The 15,857-nt window shown below is 34.4% G+C and overlaps 1 protein-coding gene across 1 annotated transcript in view; it reads left to right on the plus strand.

Moving 5' to 3' along the window:
* The window catches only part of UGCG (UDP-glucose ceramide glucosyltransferase), a 61,231-nt gene that overhangs the window by 23,087 nt on the left and 22,287 nt on the right, over positions 1-15,857 (plus strand). The window lies entirely within an intron of this gene.

Below are 15,857 nucleotides of genomic sequence, written 5' to 3' on the forward strand. Positions count from 1 at the left end.
TTAACTAGAAAACTAGTTGAAATAATAACTTTAGCAAAGTTGCAGGATACAAAATAAACCTATGTAAATCATTAGTAGTTCTATGTATTACCAACAAAGCCCAGTAGCAAGAGATAGAGAAATTCCATTTAAAATAACTAAAAAATATAAAACACCTGGAAAAATATGTTTGCCAAAACAAACCCAGGCATATTTGAATACAATTATAAAACATTTCTCATACAAATAAAAGTTAGTTCTAAAAAATTGAAAAAAAAATTGCTCATGGGTAGGCCAATATATAATATATTGTGAACATATTCCATGTGAACTAATACTAATTACAAACAATGTAACCAAGATTAAAACAACTCTGAGGTACCATTTCACACCTATCAAATTGTCCAATAAGACAGTAAAGGAAAGTGATAAATGTTGGAGGGCATGTGACAAAATCGGGACACTAATGCATTGTTGGAGTTGTGAACTGATCCAACCATTCTGCCTGTGGGTCTGAAGGGCAATTTGGAACTTTGGACTGTAAAACTATGCTTTGATCCTCTATTACCTCTACTAGGTCTGTATCTGAAAGATACAAAATCCTACTGGTACAAAAGTATTTATTTATAGCAGCTCTTTTTGTGGTGACAAAGAATTGGAATTTGAGGATATGCCCATCAATTGGGGAAGGTCTGAACAAGTTATGGTATATGATGGTGGGATGGAATACTATTGTGTTACAAGAAGTGATGATTTGGATGATTTCAGAAAGAGCTGGAAAAAACTATTATGAACTGAAGCAGAATGAAATAAGCAGAATCAGAACATTGTATAACAGTAACAGCAACATTGTATTATGATCAGTTGTAAAAGTCTAATACTCTCAGCATTTCAATGATCCAGGACAATTCTAAAGGACTTATGACAAAGAGTGCTCTCCCCCTCCAAATTAAAAACGGTTGGAGTCAGCATGCATATCAAAGCATACTGTTTTTCACATTAGCTTATTTATATTTTTATTTTGGGGTTTTGGTTCATTTGATTATTCCCTTACAAAAATGACCAATATTGAAGTACACTTTTCATGATAATACATACATAATGCAGATCAATTTTTTTTACCATCTCTGAAGTGGGGGAGGGAAGTCAGGGAGTATGGATCTTATAATTTTAGAAAACGTTGAAAATTTTATTACATGTAATTGGGGAAAATAAAATATCTTTAAAAAAACAAATGAAATTATTTTATTACTCTTATTTATTTCAGTGTTTAGTTCCATAATTTTAACCACTAAATTTTTATTGGTTTGTTTACTGACATAAAACAGTAGAATATCCTTTTAAAAATATGCATAAAGTTATCCTTTTCAAACTTTTCTACTCTTACTCCTTATTTTTTGGAATTCTCTGATTTAGTGAACAAGTCCATATTCATTCTGTCCACACTTATAGATTTGTTTTACACACTTGAATTAAAGCATTTTTATCATTGACTTTTTAAATTAAAAAGAGCCTTTTTTAAAATAAAGAAGTACATTTACATATAAAGACTTTCTCCCTTTGGTTATTTTAGTTACTTTCTTTATTCTTCTCCCATAATTTTTTTCTTGAGGTGTGGTTGCAGAACTTCAAAGTTACCCTGTTTAATGATAGCCAGCATTTTGTTGTTTTCGTGGCTTTTGTACAATAGACTGATGACTTCAGTGAATAGTCCACAGAGATTGATAAACTGTTAATAAGTAGTTTCTTTTTGTCACTTTAAGGTTTTCAAAACACTTTACATATATTATCTCATCTGATTCTCACAACTGTGTGAGAGTGGTGCTATCAACCTCATTTTATAAATAAGGAAACTGAGGCAAAGACTGACTTTGTGAGTTGCCCCGATTCACAGAGGTAGTGATGAGGTGGTAGGTACCTGAATAAGGATTCAGACTAAGATCTTGCTGATTTCAAGTCAAAAAACTATCCACTGAACCATATCTTTTCTTGAGTTGTAAATGAACATCAGATCCTATTAGTTTCTAAATAGTTTGATTAAAATTTTCCCAACTGTATTACTTTGCACTTCCTCAATTTGAAGCTCATATTAAGGTATTCTTAACTTAAAAAAAAATTGAGAGCTTCCTTCAGCTTGGCTACGTATTAATAAAATTTTAGTGTTATCTGTCACAGGTGAAATTAACAAAAGGTAAACAGAGGCATTCTCTGAGCAAGATAACATTTTATTAATAGTAGCACTATTGACCAGTAGAATGGGTATAATGATTGCCTTGAGACCTTGGACAAAAGGATAGTTCCCTTTTTATAAGTTTTGGGGAGCACAGAACAAAGAACAGAACATCCTGTGTCATTTTGAAGTTGAAGACATCATGTTTGGTTACATAGCTGGAAGCAAGGAGAACAATATGGTTGACTTGAAAATAGGGAATGAGGGGCTAGCAATAACTCTGCTTCCTTCCTGCCACTAAAAATGTTCTTTGATCGAGTCTACCTACAAGGTCAGACTCCTTGGGATAGCAGACTTGACATCCTTGAAAGATTGCTTGGTGGTGTAAAGACACAAGACCCAACTCTCTTGTGTCCACTTATCCCCCAAGGATAACAGAATTCCTTGAGGCAAGAACAGAACAGTGATTAACAAGAGAACTGGATTTCTAAACTCTTTAACCCATTATAGGCCAACTGAATTCAAGTTAAAAAAATAAGAGAATCAAGAGGTAAGCAGTTACAAGACAAAAATAATTTTTAAGCAGGATCAATATAGAATCAATTTTAATCTCATGTCTGCAGATTGAAATTTTCAGACTATACTTTTCTGGAAAATGCTAAATAGCCCACTGTTTAATATTTCTTTAGAAGAATTCAGTTTTACATCACCACCCCCACCTCCCACACAATTATAAAATGTTAGGTTGAAGTCAAATGCTATCACATCCTACCTGTGTCAAAATGATAGCCTTTATACCGTGACCCACATAATGGTCATTCAGCCCAGTCTTAGCTTGGAGACCTTGAGTGAGGAAGAACCTACAGAGAATTTGCTAGGTCACATTTGAGACCTTGGGCAAATTATCCAAGTCTTTCTAGGTCTTGGTTATTCTCTTCTGAATAGTGAAGGTGTTGGACCAGAATGGATTCTTAGGGTCCAACTTTAAACTAATGATCTTATGGGGTAGTCTGTTTAATTTTAACTTAGTTTATAGCCATGACAACAGATTCCTTTGCCTGTCCCACCCCTCTCTATTCCCATGCCACAAGAAGCCAGCCAGAAATATATTTTGACATAGTTGGCTATGTAGCATGGGTAGCCAGTTAGAATAGGAGAGATTCTGTTGTTGAGATCTACCCAACATCCCCTGGAGTCTCAGTGGACAGCCTCAAGCAAAATCTCTTTGGTTATGGAGACTACTAGGTTATAACAACAGAGATGTTATGGAGGAACTAATATGGCACAATAGGAGTCCTGAACCTTGGGTGTCATAAAATTACAATTTTAGTTTGAAAGGACATGTACCTAACAACTATTAGTGGTTATTAAGATTTCGATTGTAGGCCTGCAGTTCATCTTAAATTAGGATTTTTGCTTGATTCCAGCTACTCTTCCTAGTTTTGTTTTCTAGGGCCAAACAGAACAAGTCACAGAATCATAGAAATGTGATACTCGTAAGGGACACCTCTGTGTCCATCTAGCTTTATACTAAAAGAACTCTTTGCTATAAGGTATTCAATAGGTCCAGACTTTTATGTGAAGATCTCGAGGAGAAATACCCATCCACTTATCCCAGTGGCATTCTATTTCTTTTTTTTTCTCTAACAGTACTTCAGAGATTTGGAGAGTTACTATGTTTGCTAAGCATTTTCTTCTCTAAGTTTAAACATTTTCTCTCTCTTCAGCCGATCCTCACATGGCATGACTTTAAGATCTTGAGACTATCTTTTCTGTCACCCATTGCTGCTTACTCTCCAGCTCTTAGTGCACTTTTTAAAAAAACTCCTACCTTCTATTTTAGAAATGATACTAAATACTGGTTCCAAGGCAGAAGAGAACTAAAGGCTAGGCAGTTGGGGTTAAGTGGCTAGGAAGTATGTAATGGCAGATTTGAACCCCAAGATCTCTTTCCAGACCTGACTTTCTATCTCCTGAGCCATCTAGCTGCCCCTATTGTCAATGAACTTTTTTTAAAAACCTAATTCTTCTGACTTAGATTCAATACCATGTATTGTTTTCAAGGCAGAACTAGGGACTAGGCAGTGAGGGGTTAAGTCACTTGAAGCAGGGTCATACAACTAGGAAGTGTCATATTTGAACCCAGGACCTCTTATCTCTAGGCCTGGATCTCACTTCACTGAGCCACCTAGTTGCCCCCTATCATTGTAATTCTTAAAGTGCGGTGCCTAGAGCTGAACCTATTTGATTCTTGTACCTTTTCAAGTGAATTGAACATAATACTTCAGATAATGGCATGTCCATGGTAGAATGAAGCAAGATTATCTTTTTCCTAGTGTTAGTTATTATGGCTCTCTGTCATTAGTGTTAACTGTTTTTTTTATTATCATATTTTGCTTTTGACTAGTACTGAGTGTACAATTCTTAAATCCAGTAAAACCCCTAGGCCAGTGATGGGCAGACTTTTTAAAGAGGGGGCCAAAGGAAAGGAAATGCTCATCTGTCAGTCTAAGGCAACTCTTTCGAAGTTTCATTGTATTGTATCCTACTCATTGTATTGGTCAGGTTAGGAATAATGTTGAGGGGCCAATTAGAACATTTCAGGGGGCCACATCTGGCCACCTATAGTTTGCCCATCACTGCCCTAGGCCATTTTTCAGATTGTTTTCTAGCAATATTTTACTTGCAGATGTCCCTACATCTCTTTACCTTTTTTACGTTTTTTCTTAAATTCAACCTAACATTCCAAGTTATCAAACTCTTTTTGCCTTTTGCCTTTTTTAAAATTTAAGTTGGCTCTTTTTCCGTAGAGCATCTATTAAATTTGATAAATACGCCATTTTACAGTTAACCAATTCTGTGACTAAAAAATATATTTAAAAGACACAGTATAACTTACTGACTACTCTTTGGGTTTGGCCTTTTCTCCAATTCTGAATCCACCTAGCCTTCATCTATATTTTTTTGGACAGGATTATCATACGAGATTTTGTCAAGTGCTTTGTCAAGATCTAAGTAAACATAGATATAAACTATCTATTATCCTCTCAATCTTCTGATCTGGCACAACCTGTTCTAATTAAAACCATTTTGGCTTTTTGTGATTACTTCTTCCTTTTCTATTTATTTTGTTAGCATTACCATTTATACAGTGTCCCAGAATTTTGCCAGGAATTTAGTTAGATTTCCTGCCCTCTAAGGTTCAGACTCTTATTTTGAAAATGAAGGTATTGTTTGCCCTCCTCTAGTCTTGTAGTACTTCTCCCACAGATACTTGAAGACCTCTCTAGTGATTCCAGAAAGTTTCTTCAGTGCCTTAGGATGTGATTCATCTTAACAGTGACTTAAACTCATCCAGAGGTTGCACTAGGTTCTTTTTTTAACTTCCCACTAATTAGCCCTGTGACTTTTACTTAGTGATTTAATTTATGATCCTTAGTTTCCTTATTTATAAATGAAGGGTTTGTGTTACAATTTGTTTTCTGACTATTATGGCAGATTTTACTGGGGTGCAAAATATTTACTAGCCAATGCCTTTAAAACCTATGAACTTTAAAAATAGACTTTTTTTCCCTTTTCCTTCTCTGTGACCCTCTATGATCTGTGACACCCCCACCTCTTTGCTTTAAGCTGACTCTCAACCCTGGCTGGACCTGATACCTTGGGCCATCGTGAAATACCCAGCTGTGGAAAACAGCTGTCTGAAGTGGAGAATTTAGCTACATATCCAGTGTCTGGGTTGGGAATCACTGTTTTTCTCCAACATCTATTTCTAGGCTAAAAGTCTATGAGAAGCCTCATAGTAGATAGAAACTGTCTCTAATAGACTCTAATAGAGGGCCCTTCATCCTATTAATGGTTCGCACTAATTGTGGCAGATTTGTTCTGAATGAACCTGAAATGGCCTTAACTAGCAGGGCATATAATGCATAGCAGTCAATCCTATTCATATGTTAGAAAGTAATGACTTAGATTTTGTGCAAACACCCCTGAGCATAATACTGGTCCAAAAAAAAAAAAACACAATATGTGAGTTTTTAATCAAGCAACAGGAAGTGGTTAAGAAAACCTTTTCTGAAATATTTAAATTCTTGTTCTAAACCCTAGAGCAGAGACATGGTTGACATGATTGACAAGTGTAAAAAAGTGATTTTTATGTTCAGAATGCTGTAAATCTGATTTCTGCTGTTCATAATTTAGAGACAATGCCATTGGTTATTGACTATGACTTTTTTTGTGTAGTTTGTGGTTAGAGATTCATGCAGTACTTTTCAAACTGAAAGGTTATAATTGTGCAGAGAGCTGGAATAATAAAAGTAAGTTTCACTTTAGCAGGTAATTTTGTTTTTGTGTGATTGATCCTTGTATAAATGCCCAGATACAAACTCTTGGCATCTTAAAGTCCTTTACAGTTTGGTTATAACCTCCCCTGTCACATATTAAGTACTCAACAAATCTTTGTTTATTGGTATCTTATAGTACTTTGGACTTTTCGTGAATAATATATAGTCACCATCACTACAGCTTTTTTACCCCACCTCTATCCCTACCCCCATGACCTATTAGATTATAAGTCCTCTGAGTATAAGGATAAGTTTTTTGTACTATTAGAGGAAATACCTACACACTAAGGTCACAGATCCAGTGAGGTATTGATATCATTTATGTTATTTATCATTATATTTAGGTATTATTTAATTTTATTTAGGTATAATTTAATATTTAACTCTGCTATTAAAGTATTTATGATGGGAATTTATTAGGATTAATAACTTTAGCATAGTAAATTTAGTAAGTAAATTTGGAAATTAAGTAAATTACTATTTCTGTAGAATGGAATAGGATTCAAATAAATGCAACAATCTGTGATGTTGTTAGAGAAAAAATATTTATAGCCACACTCTTTATGGTGGCAGAAAATTGGGAAATGTGGAGGTGTTCATTGATTAGGGAATGGCTGAATAAATTATGGTATATATTGGTGATGGAATACTATTGTGCTGAAAGGAATAATGAACTGGAGGAATTTCATGTGAACTGGAACAACCTCCAGGAATTGATGCAGAGCGAAAGGAGCAAAACCAGGAGAACATTGTACACAGAGACTGATACACTGTGGTACAATCGAACATAATGGATTTCTCTACTAGCAGCAATGCAATGATCCAGGATAACCCAGAGGAACTTAGGAGAAAGAACTCTAACCGCATCCAGAGAAAGAACTGTGGAACCAGAAATGCATTAGAAAAATATATGATCGGTTACATAGTGCGGTATAGGGATGTGATTAGGGTTTTGATGTTAAAAGATCACTCGATTGCAAATATGAATAACATGGAAATAGGTTTTGAACAATGATACATGTAGAACCCAGTGGAACTGCTTGTTGGCTTTGGGAGGGGGGAGGAGAGAACAGGGGCGTGGGAAGGTGGGGGTCATGAATCATGTAACCCTGGAAAAATATTCTAAATAAAATTTAGAAAAAAATTGTTAGAGAAAGAGCTTTTAGCTGATGAACTCAGTCCATGAAGGAAAATAGGACTTCTAGCCACCTAAGTCACTTAAATAATATCTCAAAATCCAGAAATATTTCAATTTGGCAAACACATATTAAGCACCTACTATTTGTACAATACTAAGCTTTCAAAAAGGAAGAACACCTATCCTTATACTCAGAGAACTTATAATCTAATAGGTCATGGGGGTAGGGATAGAGGTGGGGGTAAAAAAGCTGTAGTGGTGGTGACTATTATTCACAAAAAGTCCAAAGTATATAAAATACCAATAAACAAAGATTTGTTGAGTACTTAATATGTGACAGGGGAGGTTATAACCAAACTGTAAAGGACTTTAAGATGCCAAGAGTTTGTATCTGGGCATTTATACAAGGATCAATCACACAAAAACAAAATTACCTGCTAAAGTGAAACTTACTTTTATCATTCCAGCTCTCTGCACAATTACTACCTTTGTAAGCTTTTAGTTTGAAAAGTACTGCATGAATCTCTAACCACAAACTAATATACAAATAATGTAGTAATCCCATTCACACAGGAGTTTTTTGAAGGCAGTCTTTAGACATTGGCAAATATTACAAATCAAGCCATGCATTAGGATCTTGGTGATGGTCTAGAATTGAGAAAATGATAAAGAGAATGTTAATAATGAAGATTAAACTTAAAAGTATGTTGTTACCACATTCTTTCCCTCTCTCCTAAGAGCTGATTGTTAAGCATTTGTCATCATACCATTACATCCACACTTCTCAACCCATGCAACTCTTGTTCATGCCTATCTATAAATTCTCCATGAGGATTCACTTAATCTTTTGGGGCCCTTCTCTCAGGCCCTCTAGACATTATATGAGTTGTTCCCTTGCTCTTGCTATGTCTTTGGGCAGTTTGATAGAAACTTTTGGAGAATCTTACCATCCATAAGAAATCCTTTTCCCATTCAGACTATAGTCTGAATTGGATGACTCTCTTTGGCAGTGGCAAACACTCTTGGTGAGCATGCATCTTCTTGTTTTATGCTTCATTTGATAATAATCAGAAGTTTGTGGGACCGAGTTACACAGGTTTTGTTTTTTTTATGATGTTAAGACATATAGATGCTATCTTGTTGGAAAAGAGCCTTTAAAGTTACATTTTGCCCTAGTGAAGCAAATAATTATTAAACTTTTTAAAACTTAAATTGACAAATACCAAACAGTGGAATTTCATATTCTTAATACCTTTTAGTCAGTACTGTGTTTGCAAAGATATGGTATGCTATTGAAAATTTCTTATATTTTAATCAAGAATATTCTGGATAAATGTGTAAATTGTCAGATGAGATCAGGAAGTAAGACATGTGGTGCAATGGAGAGAACTCTGGTTTGGAAGACAGAAGCCTTGCTTGAATCTTGACCCATCCAATTACTACTATCTGTGTGACCTTGAACAAGAACTTTACTACTTTGGGCTGCAGTTTCCTCATCTCTAACATGATGGTCCCTTGCTTCCATCTTAAAGTTTGTGACTATTGTTATATGAGGTCATTAAATTTTAGTATCCTTTGGATTGCCTTTTTTGGTGGTAATAATAATGTTCATGATTTTTCTAGTCATAATCTTCCCTTCTTTCTAATATCAGAAGAGTCCTAGAATAACACGTTAGGGAAATTACATAATTCATCAATTTTAATTGTACATTAAATCATCTCATCATTTTTAGTCTGCAGATTTGGTGATAATTTTGATCTTTGTTCTAACTAGTCAGTGGTTGGAGAGACTGTATACAACCAGCTTATTAAAAAATAACTCCCTTTATCAATAACCAGTTGTTTCAGGTCTGTTAGAATCAGTTTCATCTTTTTTTGGATGTTATTTGGTGTTCTTAATGTGCAGTGGCTCCCAACTTTCTTTAAAAATTTTTTAAAATTTAATTTGGAGTATTTTTTTTATTTTGAATATTTTCCCATAGTTACATGTTTCATGTTCTTTCCCTCTTCCCCAAATCCCCCAACCACCCCTTAGCAGATGCACAATTCCACTGGGTTTTACACTTATCATTGATTAAGAACTAATTCCATATTATTGATAGTTGGACTAGAGTTATCATTTAGTGTCTACATCAATAATATCCCCATCAGCTCATGTATTCAAGCAGTTGTTTTTCTTCTGTATTTCTCCTCCCACAGAATTTGGAGTATTTTTCCTTGGTTACATGATTCATATTCCTCTCCTCCCATTCTCCCTCCCCCTTCCCAGAGCAGAGGAGCAATTCCATGGGGTTATACATGTATCATTTATCAAAACCTATTTCCGTATTATCAATATCTACAAATAGAGTGATCATTTAAAGTCAACATCCCCGATTATATCCCCATTGAACCATGTGATCAGTCATATGTTTTTCTTCCTTGTTTCTACTCCCACAGTTCTTTCTCTGGATGTGGATAGTGTTCTTTTTCATAAGTTCCTCAGAATTGCCCTGGATCATTGCACTACTGCTAGTAGAGAAGTCCATTATGTTCAATTGTGCCACAGTGTATCAGTCTCTGTGTACAATATTCTCCTGGTTCTGCTCCTTTTTGCTATGCATCAATTCCTGGAGGTCTTTCCAGTTCACATGGAATTCCTCCAGTTCATTATTCCTTTTCAGCACAATAGTATTCCATCACCAACATATACCACAATTTATTCAGCCATTCCCCAATGGATGGATACCCTTTCATTTTTCAACTTTTTGCCACCACAAAGGGCACAGCTGTATTTTTGTACACGTATTTTCCCCTTTTATCTTTTTAGGGGTATAACCCCCAGCAGTGGTATGGCTAGATCAAAGGGCAGGCTTTTTTTAAAAACCCTTTGGGCATAATTCCAAATTGCCTTCCAGAAGGGTTGGATCAATTCACAACTCTGCCAGCAATTTATTAGTGTCTCAGTTTTGCCATATCCCCTCCAGCATTTGTTACTTTTCTTTGCTGTCATATTGGCCAATCTGCCAAGTGTGAGGAGGTACCTCAGAGTTGTTTGGATTTGCATTTCTCTAATTATGAGAGATTTAGAACACTTTTTCATGTGCTTATTGATAGTTTTGATTTCTTTATCTGAAAACTGCCTATTCATATCCTTTGCCCATCTATCAATTGGGGAATGGCTTGATTTTTTTGTACGATTGATTTAGCTCCTTATAAATTTGAGAAATTAGACCTCTGTCAGAGGTTTTTGTTATAAAAATTTTTTCTCCAATTTGTTGCTTCCCTTCTAATTTTGGTTGTATTGGCTTTGTTTGTACAAAACCCTTTTAATTTAATGTAATCAAAATTATTCATTTTACATTTTGTGATATTCTCTATCTCTTGCTTGGTTTTAAATTCTTTCCTATCCCATAGATCTGACAGGTATACTATCCTATGTTCACCTAGTTTACTTATAATTTCCTTCTTTATATTTAAGTTATTTACCCATTCTGAATTTATCTTGGTTTAGGGTATGAGATGTTGAGCTAAATCTAATCTCTCCCCTACTGTTTTCTAATTTTCCCAGCAGTTTTTGTCAAATAATGGATTCTTGTCCCAAAAGCTGGGATCTTTGGGTTTATCATATACTATCTTGCTGAGGTCATTTACCCCAAGTCTATTCCATTGATTTTCCCTTCTGTATCTTAGCCAATACCATGTTGTTTTGATGACCACTGCTTTATAGTACAGTTTAAGATCTGGTACTGCTAGACCCCAATCCTTCACATTTTTTTTTTCATGAGTTCCCTTGATATTCTTGATTGTTTGTTCTTCCAAATGAACTTTGTTATAATTTTTTCTAATTTGATAAAAAAAATTTGTGGTAGTTCGATAGGTATGGCACTGAATAAGTAAAGTAATTTGGGTAGGATTGTCATTTTTATTATATTAGCTTATCCTACGTATGAGCAATTAATGTTTTTCCAATTGTTTAGATCTAGTTTTAATTGTTTGGAAAGTGTTTTGTAGTTGTGTTCATATAATTCCTGTGTTTGTCTTGGCATATAGATTCCTATATATTTTATATTGTCTAGGGTGATTTAAAATGGAATTTCTCTTTCTAACTCTTGCTGCTGAGTTGTGTTGAAAATATATAGAAATGCTGATGATTTGTATGGGTTTATTTTGTGTCCTGCAACTTTGCTAAAGTTGTTAATTATTTCCACTAACTTTTAAATAATAGAGGTGATAATGGGCACCCTTGCTTCACTCCTGACCTTATTGGGAGGGCTTCTAACTTATCCCCATTGCAGATGATACTTGCTGATGGTTTTAAATGTATACTGTTTATTATTTTTAGGAGAATATGTAAGGCATCCTTTTTATTATCTACAAATTGCTTACATCTCTTTTCAGTCATAGCAATAACGTCAATAACTGATACTTGGCACTAGTCTTTTTCTTTTCTTTTTCGTCACTAAAACGTTTTTTAAAAAGAACAAATCTTTTTGTAGCCTTTTTAAAATTTATTGTCTTCCTTCCTTTTAAGTACTAGCAGGCTTTACTACTTCTAATAGTCTTTATAGGATTTTCTATCTTTCCTTGGTCATTCTTTAAATTCCTTAATTTTCATCTTTTATTTATGTTCCTTAAAAATTAAGTTATGTTCCTTTTGCATTCAAATGAATTATGTTAACAAGTCTCCACTTAATTTCCTTAATGTTGTTATGTGTTTCCCTTTCTTCCAGGGCTAGCTTTCCCTGCAGAATTTTAGGCTGTTGAATCCCTAATCATTTTCTGAACCCTTTGAAAATCTGTTTTCCCAGAATTTAGAGCACTTATCAAACTATGATTAGCCCTCCCCTCTTTTCTTTATCGTGATAGATCAACGACTTTCTTCAAAGTTGTTGTGATTTTTGCTTAAGCAACCAGTTTCCTTCTTGCTAGTAGAAATCCAGAACCCTCATTGCTTCAACTTTTTGAATGATGAAATTGTCATGAAAACAAATCAAGAAATTGTTAGCTACTTTGATTTTTTTTTTAATGCTAGCAAGATATACATGGAAATTATCTGGTTGGAAGAGTCTTTAAAAGGTTTTCCCCTACTGAATCAAAAACTTAAAAAAAATTGATAAACAATAATGTTGCTTCCTGCCTTCATACCAATCTTGCGATTTTGTTCTTGGACTCATCAGTTTCTTTCTTTTTAGATGTTTTGTAGATATCCTTACCAAAATACTTCTGCTCCTCCCCTCTCCCCATGCTTATATTATGTTCCAGATTTTTTTTTTACTTTATTAAAATATAATGCTAACTCTATCGTGTATCCTGCTCTTTTAGAAGAACAGATAACCTTCCCAAACTAGTAGGATTGTGACTTTTAACTTGGAGAAATTCTACTAAAGTTTAAAACACTCAAGTTTTTTCCTCCTTTTTTTTTGTCCTAAATCAGCTAAACACAATAAATTTCATAGCCCTTTATTGTGAATGAGGATGATGTTGATAAAAAAAAAGTGTGTAATGTACAATTGAAGGAGGACTAAAATTGGGCATTAGGCCTAAGTTGAAGCAGTCTCCTAAAATTGATTCAAGGAGGTTATTTGGGTCTTTGCTATTATTAAGGTCATGATTATAGTCAGGGAAACTTTGTGGGAAGTATTGCTGTATTGTAAAATAAAAAAAATATTTTTCATTTCTAAAGGAATTCTAGGCATTAACAAGGTCACAGGGAGATTTTTTCCCAGGGAGAAACAGAATAACCTAGAACCCATACTGTCTTAAGCACATTTATTTAGCCATCTCCCTACTCTACAGGTCTCCTTTTTCCTGCACTCCTTTATTTTTTCTGGATAAGTTCCCTACTTCCTCCAGTGGTTACTTTTACCTCTTATCTCCATTAGGCCTCTCAGATAAATGTTTTATGTTTTTAGGATGTATTTTATTTAAAAATAAAATTTTCTTGGTACCATCTTAACTATTACTCTAGTATCCTAGAGAGTGGGTCTAAAATTCATAAAAGATAGCCTTTTAAAAAAAATTTTGTTCTCTCAGCTTCTCTCTGAATTTACTGATGTCATTTAACACCAAAAAGGATGGTGGAGGGAATGTGGGGTGGAGAGGAGGAAGCCTTAATCCCTCTATTAAAGACAACACCCCCTCCCCATAATTACCAAATGATTTATTGCCCCACCAGTTATTTAATAAAACTAGAGATAATTGAGTAGCCATGTTGTTCTTAAATAATAACTTTGGGTAATAGCAAGGGGTTTGAAACATAATTGATAGTAGAAAATAGAATGATGTAATTTTGTGGCCGAAAAGAACCTTGGGAATCAAATGCAGTACACCATCTTGCCATAAAAGAAATAGCCTTAGATGGTGGTATTGGATTGTGAAAACATTTGTATTTATTGAAGTCTTTTCAGTGAGTGGAATTTTAATAACCAAAGCTTTAAGATCATCATTGCCTCCACAACTTGAGATGATACCAGTCATTGATTAGGCAGCATAAAGGAAAGCTTTATTCCAATCAAAAAAGAAGCTATACTAAGGCTCTGCTTTAAATTTGGTTCACATTAATACATTTCTCTGGAAATCAATAAAAGCAAGTTAACAGTTTTAATCTAACAGTAATATTATAAAAAAGCTAAAAGATTATTTCAAAACTGGGATAGAACTTTTCTTCTGATCTTTCAAACTGACACTTTGTAGTCTTCTTAGTTGTAGGCTTCTAAAAAATCTCCCCAATTTTCTAATATTAATCTGCCTGATTTCTCAGAATAGGTGAGTGAATTATAAAAAAGTGATTAAAAAGTCAATAATACTTTTGCATGAAATATAGCTTAGTGCATTGTGCCATGATATATTATAAAAATTATTCACATTCAAAAAGGGTAAGAGGTTTACTTTTTAAAAATAGGTCTGGATCTTTGTGACCTTTCAAATCTCTTTAACTCCTTTAAGTTAGTACAGAAGACAAAATTTGGCATGTATTTGAAGCCGAATTATAATTTTAGTTGCCAGTATTACAAAAGTAATGTGATACACAGAAACTGAAACATTGTGGCACAATCAAATGTTGTAACAGACTTTTTTACTAGTAGCAATGCAATGATTCAATGCAATGATAATACTGAGGAACTTATGAGAAAGAACTGTGGAAGTAGAAAAGCTTATGATCAGTCATGTGTTTCTATGAGGATATGATTGGGGTTTTGGCATTAAAAGATCACTCTATTGCAAATATGAATAATATGGAGATAGGTTTTGAACAATGATACATGTATAACCCAATGGAGTTGTTTGTCAGCTTAGAGAGGAGGGAGGGAAGAGGAGTGGGAAAAATCATGAATCATGTAACCATGGAAAAATATTCTAAGTAAATTAATTTTAAAAAGTAATGTGAACTTTTAGAATAGTACTACTAGAAGAGGTACTTAATTTATGGAACAGTTTTTATCTCATAATTCATTTCTGTCACTCTTAGCTTCTTAATCCTATTATTGAACAGTACTTAAGAATCTCATATAAATTTATCCCTTTCTTTTTATTTTGTATTTTGCTTTAACCCCTACAACTCGGGAAAATAGGTGTATTTACTTCTGCCTCTGTGTTTAGTTGGGAACAAGTCAATGCTTCTCAATTGCTTATATTTGATCCCCTAAATTATCTCCCATTTAAGAAGAATATTCCAGTTACCCCCCTGATCATCCCTGTTGCCAGTAGCCAGCATATATAGTTTATTAGAGAATACAAACATCAAAAGATTTTCTCAAGGGGGCAGCTGGGTAGCTCAGTGGAGTGAGAGTCAGGCCTAGAGACAGGAGGTCCTAGGTTCAAACCCGGCCTCAGCCACTTCCCAGCTGTGTGACCCTGGGCAAGTCACTTGACCCCCATTGCCCACCCTTACCACTCTTCCACCTATAAGACAATACACCAAAATTAAGGGTTTAAAAAAAAAAGAATTAAAAAAAAAGATTTTCTCGATTCCTTTTTCATTTCAAACAAGGAAAGAGGACTTTTAAGAAGAAGGAGGGAAATGTTGCTGCACGTCAATTGGAGCATATACCAGATCCTTAATTCTCTGATTTCCCTGTGCTTGACTCTAATGCAATATCAGATTTTTATTTTGTAAAAGAAAGTCAAATAAAAAGGAACAGAACATGTGTACAATGTTTCTGCAGGATTATCATGGTGAGGAAGCATAATTTAAAAACTTTCAGTTATATAAATTTTAGTCTTTACCTTAAAAATGCAGAAGCTA

The sequence above is a fragment of the Gracilinanus agilis genome, chromosome 1 (assembly GCF_016433145.1).
Source record: "Gracilinanus agilis isolate LMUSP501 chromosome 1, AgileGrace, whole genome shotgun sequence".
Classification (NCBI taxonomy): Eukaryota; Metazoa; Chordata; class Mammalia; order Didelphimorphia; family Didelphidae; genus Gracilinanus; species Gracilinanus agilis.